Source organism: Pinus tabuliformis, chromosome 8 (genome assembly GCF_031772625.1).
Source record: "Pinus tabuliformis cultivar Carrire ecotype Pingquan chromosome 8, CPIR1, whole genome shotgun sequence".
NCBI classification, from domain to species: domain Eukaryota; kingdom Viridiplantae; phylum Streptophyta; class Pinopsida; order Pinales; family Pinaceae; genus Pinus; species Pinus tabuliformis.
The window spans coordinates 1,499,861,611-1,499,875,041 of NC_142294.1; the positions used below are offsets into that span (position 1 = coordinate 1,499,861,611).

General features: G+C 37.3%; 2 long non-coding RNA genes across 2 annotated transcripts; both read left to right on the forward strand.

Moving 5' to 3' along the window:
- The first annotated feature begins 4,594 nt into the window (after positions 1-4,594).
- LOC149241523 (uncharacterized) lies at positions 4,595-12,986 on the forward strand. Its single transcript, XR_016245634.1, has 3 exons — positions 4,595-4,725; positions 12,207-12,275; positions 12,400-12,986. It is a non-coding gene; the product is annotated as an uncharacterized LOC149241523 (long non-coding RNA).
- On the forward strand, positions 4,849-5,386 carry LOC149241524 (uncharacterized). Its single transcript, XR_016245633.1, has 2 exons — positions 4,849-4,913; positions 5,038-5,386. It is a non-coding gene; the product is annotated as an uncharacterized LOC149241524 (long non-coding RNA).
- Positions 12,987-13,431: the final 445 nt, after the last annotated feature.

Genomic DNA, 13,431 nt, shown 5'->3' on the forward strand with positions numbered 1-13,431 from the left:
CATTGGAATCTCCACCATTACTAGGGAAATCAAATTTTCTACATGCACTAGCTAGTTAGGCTGATTGATCAATTAACTGAGAGATCACTGAGTTAGACTGTTGTCCCACTCCACAACTAACCTTCCACTAGTTCTATCAACAATTAGAACTAGTTTAACTTAACACAATTGGAAATAACAAACCCTGATTGCTACAAATTAACAATCACACATGCTTAACTAAACTCCAAGCCCTTTAACTCAAATTTACTGAGTAAATTGAGTGACACAAACCATGTCACACAAGTTAGCTACCTCCAAGTTGTTTGCCAATGTGGAAATTTGAATTTTCTTAATTTTACCAAGGCAAAATCAAATTGAGACTTTCTTGTTGCACTTCTCAATAGATGCACTATTGTTTGGCGAGGTGTATAAACAAATGGATAACATGTTGGGGCAAATAAAATATATTGTTCAACCAAACAATCCCAACATGTATGATCATATTTACATTTGTGTGTGTATGGTGGGATAAACATAATGTTCCACTACATGCCTTGGCATATATCCTTATGCAAAAATACTACTGTCCATCTTAGTTGGGAAAACCCACACGTGGGATTGGGGTTAGGACCAAAGCCCCTACAGATTGAGGTATAAAATGGGTTTATGATAGCATTAGATAAGTCGGTCCCTAACAACGAGGAGCATGCTAGGTTATAGGGAGATTTTGGAAAATAGTTCACTCAAACTATAATGTTTAGCTCTTTGCATGCAATGGAAGAGAGGGACAAAATGGATGCAGTCACATGGTGGGACATGTATGGTGGCAAGGGACCTTTGGTAAAATTGACAATAGAAGTGCTCTAACTAGTTGTTGGTACTTCTTCAAGGTGTTGGAGCACCTATAGCTTCATCCATAATGTAAGAAGAAACTGCCTCAATGAAAATTGGGCATAAAGCTTTATTTTTGTGGATTACAACTTAAGGTTGTTGACACATTATTGTGAGCACGCAATACATCATATATGACTTCAACAACTCACAGGAAGATAATTTGGAGGATGGAGCTATATATTTACAAGAATTGGAAGCAGGACTTTTGAAAGATGACGATGAAGCAACAATAGAACCAACAACAATGCCACCCCGATCATCCAGCAACAATGCATGAGTTCCACAAGTTTTTCTACTTCCACCTCCATCTACTGTCTCACGTGGAGATCATGTCTCTTTTGGTTCTTGTTTTGACATGGCCATATGACTACGCAGAAGGAGACTCCCAATAGACCATGAGCTTCTAAGAAATTAAACATTTCTCGTGGAAAGATATGGATGAAGCAATAGATAATAGATTTACTTTTCTTTTCTAGTTTCTAGTAGTTCTTTATAATTGTTGACTCTTTCATATCTGCTATGATAGTTTTTGTAAAAAATATATGAAAATTTAAGTTTGAAGTTGGCAATTATAACTCAGTGGCAATGAATTATGAATATGATGCTTTGTGAAATTTGAAAGTTGAAACATTTCATTTCATGTTTGATATTGATGCAGGGTAAACCCCACTTTACCCACAGTATGCATATAACAATGCATATTCTCATCTGTCCTAGGAATATCAATGACCAGACTAGTCAAACCTTCATAAGCTAAGATTAAGGCCCTTCATTTAATCCTCATTCATGCGGAGACATTTCTTTAGACTTTCTATAGTTTAAACCTTCGTTAATCCTTCTATCGGGACTTTATACTCAATCCTTCACCCTTTATGGTAACCTTGGTTAATCCTTTCGCGAAACCTTATAACTCAATAGAGTATGCCTTCGTAGCTCTTGACTTGCAATACACGAAAGCCTTCCCCACCGTTGATTTCATTCACCAGATCAACGACTGTCGCAATATTGCATCAAACCTTCATGTGCTTTCATCGCCTCTCACATGCGACATGCGACAACACAACTAGACTTCAAATAACTTAAAGCCACGCCTATAACTTCCTCGGGTGTGCTTTCCACAATTCTCTATTGCAATCTTTCTCCATCCTCAATCTTGTCCTCGATCCGACAACTGATTTATTTTCCCAATCAACAAACTAACTTGACGCTTTATGACCATTGATCTAGATCTGCTCGATTCGATGGTTCACAATGATATCGGGCGGATAACTTATGCGACGTTTAGCCGCTTTACGGACCCGATGGGAATTATAAACCCTCAATCTATAAAAGTTCGGGTCCACCCTTGCAGTTAACATTCGATCTCTTTACGGCCCAATATCCATTAGATGATGGAGGCCATTAATCCTACGATCTGCGGCCCTTTAACTAGCACGTGGGTTATCAATAAGCTTAATCCTGCAGTTGACTGTGATGTGGCATTGACTTTTTTGATCTACGACTAAGATTTACTATGGGACTTCAACTCCAATCATGATTTTGTACACTCTCTACCCCCACTACACTTTACTACGGCTTTATGCCATTTCTTCAATGGTTTTCTATGTTTTCGCTTCTTCAGGGTTCTGGTCCTTTGTTGTTCCGCCACAACTTCTCTCCTTAACTTAACTCCGCTCGTGCCTTTATGCATCTCCACCTTCTTTGTAACACTAAAGGCTTTCTTCTATACAATCCATGTGTATAAAGTCGTAACACAAGTTTTATGGTTCTCTCCTTGAACCTCTTGCTGACTAACAATTCTACCCAACACTTCTTTTGCTGGAATTGTTATCTTTAAGACATCTCTACCCACAATCGCAACTGTGGAGATGCCTCAACAACTTCTACCCAACTGCAATTGGAAGTTGTTCTGTTACTCTTCTCTGTATCTCGCCTCTCTTCTGCACCTGCAGTACGCATTGTACAAACTCTAAATCGAGTTGTTCGTATTAATAAACGAGTATTTACACAAGAGTCTCTCTCTCTAGCCTGATTTTCTGATCAATGGCCTTTCTTCTCCTGCCCGTAGGCTTACAGTCTGACTGACTGACTCCTCTAACTACTCTTCTAACTACTGACTAACTAACTTGCTCTCGCCTTTTAGGCTTACCTTTATACAAAAAGGTTCTGTTGAACTAATTCTAGTTCAGATCCTTAATTTGTTGAACTAACTCCTGAAATTCTTCCAAATCCACTTTTAACTCCTACTTATCCCTAAGAGTCCTTTCTAGTTCCTCAAATCATGAGACCTATAAGAGCTACAATTGATTTCCAACTCTCTCATCATCATTAATCACTCATGTTCTCCTACACTTGAAACCATTTACAAATATCCTCACACTTATCTAATTAATTCCTACTTTAACCATTCAAAGCATTAATAATTATAGTTTTGAGCTAATGCTACTGCATCATATATGCTTTGTTATAGTTTGGTAACAATTAAAAATACAAGACCCCCTATGTCTACTAAAATACAATGATAGTTTCGAGCTAATGCTACTGCATCATATATTCTTTGTTATAGTTTGGTAACAATTACAAATACAAATTTAGTGATCACTTATGACAAATATTATATATCGAATTTTGAAGGCTTGAAACTTTAAGATTGATGAATCATGAATGATAAGACTAGATATGTTGTAACATGTAATTTATGGACATGTGGTTGATAAAGATTATAGCTTCTAGATGATTGAAATAATATGATTTAATCCATATTTTTAGGCTTTTTATATCTAATTCATCATTCTACACTTTTTATTGAAGAACTATATAAAATAATAAATTAGTTTAAACAAAAATATTGATGGTATCATTAAATCAAATTTTGATACAAAGTAATTTTTCCATTTTCCTTTTTTAGTTACATATAAAATTTATTTATATATATGGTCATTTTATATATAATTCGTCATGTTGATGTATGAGCTCATAACGTTATAATTAATTTATTCCAAATTCATTTGATCTACTCATGTATAAATTAATTTATATTTACCTATAAACTATTTATCTAATAATAAAACATCGAAAACTCCACATTTATATATCTCATTAATTACATTGGACTTCATCAATATCTTCAATGGCCATTTTCTTTCTTAAATCTCATTCCATATTATAGACTCTCATCCTTTATTTTAACTAAGTACTCTGATTCAATCGGAAGACGAAGTCCATTTTCACCACAGTTCGACTACGCATTTTCGTGTGGAATCACTTCAGACATCTAGATTCCTGTCACGCTCCACAGTAAATAATTTTTTTTTTATATGGTGGTAACCTTATTGTCACGTGGACCTTATAAGCTCGATCCTAATAACCATAAACAATATATATTCACTTGTAATTATTTAAGCACGAACCGTGCCACTATGATGTTTCCATAGGATTATTAATCACCGAGCTTGGTGTTATCATAAAACTTATGGATTCAAATCCTTTAACGATTCTCACCATTCAACGGAAAAGGCCACCGGTTGCCTTTCCGATCTGTTTCCATGCCAAGTGTGGTCGGGAAACTAAATGGCCTTACCTACTCTGGCCAGGTGTCAACCGCCGGACAGAGACCATGTGAAACTTTGGAAAGTCTGCCGGGTTCACGCGCCAACTGACATACAAGGGACGGTGAGGATTCTCTCCTTTGATCTGAGGGTCAATATCGTTTCAGGGTTTATCGGTCTCATAAAGCCCACCGAGTTGTTCTTCGCGGGTTCATTTGCACTTGGAGGAAGGCCGAGCCCTCGCTCCCAAATGGCGGTTCTAACCCTGCAAACTATGCCAGGTTGCGGCAAGCTAGCACAGGTATCTGTCACTTCAACCATAGCTTCGACTGTATATTTCATTGGGTATAAAACTATGCATTCTTTATCAGGTTTACTGCTTTATGAACTCTGATTAACGCCTGTTCTTTTACTTGCCATGTGAGAACATCATCTCCTGCTTCGATGGATCTGGAAGAGTCCCGCCACTAAGGACCGCCGAGCTTCCAGGTATTTAACTGGTCATCGGGGTTTGGTTTTATGGTTGATGCATCCTTATCCCTCTCGGTTTGCCAGAGGGTTTATTCTGGTTTTAGGATGAGACCCCAACCTGATCACATCTGGTTGGCCGCAGGTTATAACAAAACCCTGGTCTCGATCCGGTTACATGGTCTTGGGATATTGTCGGCACCAACTCGCTTGTAAAGATTTGGGTTTCTACCCTGCCTTCCGTAGCTTTAGGTTCTGTCTATCTTATTTAGACTGATGTATAATCTTATGAACATGCTGGTGGCTATGGCCGTGAGTTTAGATGTTGGAGGAATTTGGTTTACCAGTCTGTGAACTTGTGAGATTCTCGGCCTTTGGTTTTCATACTTTGTATATTTAAATACCACAGATATACGCTGTTGCTTTCCTCGGATACGAGTTGAAATGTTTCCGTTTTTGTATTACACATGATTTGATGGTTGAACAATTGCATACGACTGTTCTTGTTTCAAATCTTGTTATTCGGGTCACACGCGCATGTATGATTGGCAATGCACGCTTCAAGGGTTTGTACATATGCCCAGGGTTTGCTTATGCATACTGACGGCAAAGCGGTCACACCTGCATCTAACCCCTGTAGATGTATGGGTGACATGCGATGCTTTTCGAGGCTGGAAACCCTTACGGGGCTGTAACTTATTTAATGGTTTATCGTCTGCTTTCAGAATCCTCGTTTTCTTGTTTATATAACCGTCAATGTGACTGTATCTTAATGCTATCAGACTTCATTATTTCTTTATTCACCTATGCATTATTTCTCAAAGTTTTCTGCAGAATAACACCGTCAATACGGCTATACTCAATGTCATCGAGTTCTGTTATTCCTAGATATGTTTCGATGTCTATGTTTACGTTTACATTATCTCAGAAACGACGGTCGATGATATGACATGAATCTAGTCTCATTTGTTGATGTTGTGCGTATTTTACCTCTATGCTTCTACACAGTCTTTACATTAATATTATGTTTAAGTTGTCGTTGCTACGACTTGCTGGAACCCTCATTGGTTAGCTGAGTCGATTCAGGGTTCCAAGGTTTACTGTTATTCGTCCATTATCATACGTGATTCCTGTTCTTCATTAATATTCAGTGGTTTATAAAGAAAAGGCATTCGCCTACATTGAACCATAGAGGTTCGAGACTATTTGCGTTCATTGGAGCATGATTTATGCCGACCAGGATATGGTCAGGATGAGGGTAACCCTTCATCCGCCTCAGATGATTCTTTAACTTGGAACCAATCTTTTAATACAGAACGGGGTTTGTCAAATGTTTCTATAGACTGCATTATTGGATATGCCATGGTTCTGTCTTCGTCTTTTCTACAGATACTAGTTGACAGTCTTTGAATGTTAACTTCTTCATGCTCTGTCTCCTGAGTTCTATAGTACTCTATATACATAATTTCTTTCATACAGAAATACGTATACTTCTTGTTTTACAGATAACTGTAATGTATACTTCTTGTTTCTGTTCAGATAGTATTGCTTACATCCTGCCTACTAACTGTAGCTACAATATAACTGACAGTAACAGATACATTTACAATTTACACAGATAATCATGGAGACATAAGGGTCAGTTACTTACCTGGTCTTCACGGACACGGTGAGTCTGGTTTAGTCTCCTGTCTAAATCTCTGTGTAAAGCTTGATATCCTCCCAACCATGAGATCAGTCTCTCAAGACCTAAATCTCCCCCCAAGCTTCTGCTTACCGGATCACTATCCTGAGTAAGCCAGCACTCTGTGCTTGACTATCTGGTCCTAACCAGACTTAGTCCATCCAGGGTGGTTGCTTCCCTATCTTTCTTTCTCTTTTCCTCTGCTTGTCCTCTGCCCGTCCTCTGCCTGTCCTCCCCCTGTTAGGGTGCTCGCTGATCCATTTAACCAATACCAAGAATCAGTTGTAACTGATATATAATTTAAAATTACTTTTACGCAGGTTTGATTAACTGATTGGTAATTTAAAATTACTTTACGTGGGGTTAATCACAATAGGTATATTACATACTCCCCCCCTTAAAAGGAACACCGTCCTCGGTGTTCATCTTTCGTCGGAGCTTGATATTCTACTTGTGGTATTACTATCTAATCCACACAAAATGTGATCCTTTCTCTTTGAAATCAACGATTTCATTCCAAGAAAAGACGACAAACAAAATAGTAATGATATAGTCATAAGAAATATCATTAGTTATAAGCATCAATAGTCATAATCATTCGTAATTGCAAAAATATGCAACTTCTAATCGCCACCACCTGGCCCTTATTCATTCATAATAACAATTCTCTGTGTCAACTTACCATAACTTACCATCTTATGCTTGAAAATCATGAATACTTTCATGTAAGCCTGTTAATAGAGGTTGGACAATTCTTCAACCTTCCATGGTAAGTAGTTCCTGCAATATATGACTAACAAATTCAACCACATTAGTCACTATATTTTGAGTCAAATGAGACACTTTTGACTAGCAATCAATTGTGCAATGTTAGATGCTTTCTAAATCACAGTACTTTTACAAGTACTTAAAGAGCACTAATGCTAATCATCAAATGGTAAATCACTGCTCACGTGCACACTGAACGAATTCTTACTAAAGACATTCGTAAAGTACTTCAAGAAGTACCAAAAGAGCACCTAGCTCTCTAATCATCAAAACAGTCAATCATTTCATCAAGCAAGAATTGTCTTAGCTCCCACTAAGATGTTCACAACATTATTAACACAATAAAGGAATTAAAATTTCCATTTATTCTTTATTGAGCACTAAGCTCATTTCTTATTAAATGTGCATAACATATTTTACACAACTATATGTAAAATTCATTTAACATAACATATGGCTGATTAGTTAATTCCTTAGCCATGAGTCCACAATGGACTTAAAGAATTTCCAACCCATGGAAACTGGTTCTCACAACCAAATAGAGTCTTTTTCACATCCAGACAGTTTCTTTGATAGAGACCTTACCAGGTCTAATATGGAATTCCACTGGCCAGCCAGCTCAAGAATTCCAGGGAGAGAAAATCTGGGCAGACAAGTACCATCAACCCCTCCGGGCAGGTAGCTGCCATCAGCCCAACTCCGGGCAGACAAGTACCATCAACCCCTCCGGGCAGGTAACTGTCATCAACCCAAGTATCCACAACTGTCTGCCATGTTACATTTCTCTTTTATTACTCTTTCTCATAGTAATTTACACAATGAACCATATGAACATTATAATTAACATAACAAACATGCATGTATACCATGCATTACACTTAACCCCCGACATGGGTCCACAACATCAAGTTTGATGGAAAACATATCCATCATACACGTTGTATGCATGCAAATTTTCCAAATAACATAATTCATGCATATCATATAACATCATTCTTTCTCATTTATAATTGCATTTCACATTGCAGCAATTTATGTGATGAGTTTTCTTGTTGCCATTAAGCTACCACTACTTAATCCCATCAGCAACGTTAGTTATAAATATGCATCAGTTAACACGTTTTCCATTTCCCAGAATGTTCATGCATACAATATTGTCATGTATAAAACATATGCAAATACTCATTAATGTATAAATATCATCAACAGTTGAGTTAATACTCTCAGCATTCCCAATTTTTCCATAGTCTATTGTTCCAATTCAAATCATCATTAATGGGGTATTTTCGTACGTTTACTATGGCTAGCTTTAGTCATGCATCGTTAGTGTAATTAAACATAATTTCTCTAACATACAAGAACATAACTCTTATGTCACAATGACTAATCTTTGTGCATACTATTGTTTATCGTATAAGCCCTTCTTTAATGTATGCAACACTTAATCCCTTCACTAGAAGACCACCATTATTTCATATGACAAACCACATTCCTCTTTCTTAAAGGAAGTCATTTTAATCCTCATTTTTCTATCTTCCGATGTGAGGATTTCTCAAGATTCCCTTTCAAGAAGTTATTAAAGAGGTCTATCTTTCGGCATAAAAACCAAGATACAAAACAAGGTTTACTTATCCTTTATGCATCAAATCAAGCAATCAACACAGCTCTTCCAATAAGACAATCTCTCCAAGAGATTATTATTTTCAAGGAAGCTATCATGACCACTTTCTCTAGTACGCACAGTCTCATAATTCCAAAGTCAAAATAGCTACCACTATGCAACATGTGTTCTCCTAACACAATTACTTTACTTTAATGCACATAGTTCTTTTCATGAAACAAGTAAGGATTTTGGTTCTTGTATGAACATTATTCTAATGTGTCTTTAAAGGAAAGAACCTCTATTTCATTTTCAAGAATTCTCATAAAATCCTTTATCTTCATACATGAAGTATGCATACTCTTAGGATGAGGCTATATTTATGTATATATGTAATATACTCTTTCCTCAAGAAATTATGGATAAATATCTATGTGCCTAGAAGCACATCCTTAGTTATCTTTTATCATGCATGTAATGCATAATCATTTCACTAGAACTTAGAGACTAACTAGAATCATTAGCATATATATATATATATATATATATATATATATATATATATATATATATATATATATATATATATATATATATATATATTTCAAGAAGCTTTTATCAAATAAAGATACATATTTTAATTCAAGCAAACTTGGCCACCTTCCATGCTATGTTCTTAGGACATTTATATACCTCATCCTCTTTCTCAAGAAGATACTTGGCTATATTTAACAAGGATTTTATAGACCAGAGACAAGCATTCCACACACAAGACTCACGTGGAATCTTTCTAATAGGAACTACCTATTTTATTTACCAAGACAACATACAAGATAATCAATCTTTAACTGCATGCCTTAACACATTTTCTTTACCAAGAAAATCTATAAAAGAACCATTCTTTTATTGCATGCATTCAAATACTCTCTCTATTAAGAAATCATGTAAAACATTCATACGTGTTCTTCAAGTAAGTGAACAAGACACTTATCTTATCCTTGGATCAACATGCATAACTAACAAGTTAGACCACTCCTACCGGAAGCAATTGCTCTACTTATGCAATTAGAAGCATAATCTCCTAAGTGTCACACATGCACTAGAGCTACCATTTGGTGCTATATGCAACAACTATCATAACACTACTATGTGACCATTTCAGAATAATGAGTTCAAGGAGACATTATGAGAATCATTAACGTCAACACTCTATAGTTATCATTTTCCAACTCCTTAAGCATGGTCAAAGGAATACTCACATGCACATCGAGCGCTTATCTAGTCATCCCAAGACTTAGAGTCTTCCGCAAGATTCTAACACTCAAAACTTGCTTTATCTGGTCATTACCAAACTTAGCGAGTTCTTTTCCCCATCTCCGTCTGTCTCTACAGCACGGTCTTCTTCCTTCTCCTTGCTTCCTTTTCCTTTGGAAGCATCTATGGTTGGGGAAGGTAATTAGAGTTTACTGACAACTGTATTAACACAGGTAGTCTATTTATGAATAATTATCACATGTAATTATACCCTGAATGGGTCCTAGAAATGTTACCCACTGAACATGCCTCTACCCTTAACTTCACACTGGAATGCAACATGCATAAGAAATCCATCATTCCCATAGTAGAGATAAATTCAACCATCATTTAATCGAGGCTCCAATGGTTTTTATCTCCCAACAAGTAATGATTAACGTCAGCACATACCATGCTAATGGATTTCAGTTAATTAGAAGGCAATCATCATTAAAACTATTAGGACACATGCATATACTATTCATCATGCATTCTCATGGTGAATAAAATTAAGACTCTTCTCATAAACAACTAGAACTATAGCACAGAGAGAGTAGAATCTTCACACGCACATTTCATGCATGTGTCATCAATCAACTTTACTTGTTTACGAATTGTAGCAATCTTAGTCCAATTCCATTAATGCATATAAATTCTATGGGTTAGTCATACAACACTAACCAATCTCAACTACCAATCATCTTCATGCATCCATGACAAGGCTAAATCACAAGTTAGTTATGACACTCAAGTCTCGCTGCTTGACCCATTGCATGTTTTTTTTTTTTTCAATATCTAAAGGGGTTCTTCTAATGTCTTTTTTTTTTAAAACAATTTTTTCATCCTATTCAAGGATGTTCCCCCTGATTTATATTCATGCATTGGTCTATTAGGTTTCGTTCATTGTAATTTCAATCTAGTTCAATATATGCATTGTTGTTATTGCCATATGTGCAAATCAAAAGTTGGTAGTTGATCGTCACTTCCTCAATGAGTGTTCAATATTGTTCTTAAGTGCGACAAAAGTTTCATTGTCTTTTATCCTCATCAGGAATCCAACGTTATGAACGTGGTTATGCAACAACTCATTACCTACTTCTCAAGAATAAACCTGAATCACACCTGTCATGCCAAAAGTAGTGTACGACATAAATGAATATGCGAATGATTAAACTCATACCTGAGTTAATGCCTACTGATGGCGTACTTCAATATCTTTCCGCTTACCAATTCCCTAAGGCGCCAGTATTGCAACCTTTAGCTCTGATACCACATTGTCACGCTCCACAGTAAATAATTTTTTTTTTATATGGTGGTAACCTTATTGTCACGTGGACCTTATAAGCTCGATCCTAATAACCATAAACAATATATATTCACTTGTAATTATTTAAGCACTAACCGTGCCACTATGATGTTTCCATAGGATTATTAATCACCGAGCTTGGTGTTATCATAAAACTTATGGATTCGAATCCTTAACGATTCTCACCATTCAACGGAGGTCAACGGAAAAGGCCACCGGTTGCCTTTCCGATCTGTTTCCATGCCAAGTGTGGTCGGGAAACTAAATGGCCTTACCTACTCTGGCCAGGTGTCAACCGCCGGACAGAGACCATGTGAAACTTTGGAAAGTCTGCCGGGTTCGCGCGCCAACTGACATACAAGGGACGGTGAGGATTCTCTCCTTTGATCTGAGGGTCAATATCGTTTCAGGGTTTATCGGTCTCATAAAGCCCACCGAGTTGTTCTTCGCGGGTTCATTTGCACTTGGAGGAAGGCCGAGCCCTCGCTCCCAAATGGTGGTTCTAACCCTGCAAACTATGCCAGGTTGCAGCAAGCTAGCATAGGTATCTGTCACTTCAACCATAGCTTCGACTGTATATTTCATTGGGTATAAAACTATGCATTCTTTATCAGGTTTACTGGTTTATGAACTCTGATTAACGCCTGTTCTTTTACTTGCCAGGTGTGAACAGCATCTCCTGCTTCGATGGATCTGGAAGAGTCCCGCCACTAAGGACCGCCGAGCTTCCAGGTATTTAACTGGTCATCGGGGTTTGGTTTTATGGTTGATGCATCCTTATCCCTCTCGGTTTGCCAGAGGGTTTATTCTGGTTTTAGGATGAGACCCCAACCTGATCACATCTGGTTGGCCGCAGGTTATAACAAAACCCTGGTCTCGATCCGGTTACATGGTCTTGGGATATTGTCGGCACCAACTCGCTTGTAAAGATTTGGGTTTCTACCCTGCCTTCCGTAGCTTTAGGTTCTGTCTATCTTATTTAGACTGATGTATAATCTTATGAACATGCTGGTGGCTACGGCCGTGAGTTTAGATGTTGGAAGAATTTGGTTTACCAGTCTGTGAACTTGTGAGATTCTCGGCCTTTGGTTTTCATACTTTGTATATTTAAATACCACAGATATACGCTGTTGCTTTCCTCGGATACGAGTTGAAATGTTGCCGTTTTTGTATTACACATGATTTGATGGTTGAACAATTGCATACGTCTGTTCTTGTTTCAAATCTTGTTACTCGGGTCACACCCGCATGTATGATTGGCAATGCACCCTTCAAGGGTTTGTACATATGCCCAGGGTTTGCTCATGCACACTGACGGCAAAGCGGTCACACCTGCATCTAACCCCTGTAGATGTATGGGTGACATGCGATGCTTTTCGAGGCTGGAAACCCTTACGGGGCTGTAACTTATTTAATGGTTTATCGTCTGCTTTCAGAATCCTCGTTTTCTTGTTTATATAACCGTCAATGTGACTGTATCTTAATGCTATCAGACTTCATTATTTCTTTATTCACCTATGCATTATTTCTCACAGTTTTCTGCAGAATAACACCGTCAATACGGCTATACTCAATGTCATCGAGTTCTGTTATTCCTAGATATGTTTCGATGTCTATGTTTACGTTTACATTATCTCAGAAACGACGGTCGATGATATGACATGAATCTAGTCTCATTTGTTGATGCTGTGCGTATTTTACCTCTATGCTTCTACACAGTCTTTACATTAATATTATGTTTAAGTTGCCGTTGCTACGGCTTGCTGGAACCCTCATTGGTTAGCTGAGCCGATTCAGGGTTCCAAGGTTTACTGTTATTCGTCCATTATCATACGTGATTCCTGTTCGTCATTAATATTCAGTGGTTTATAAAGAAAAGGCATTCGCC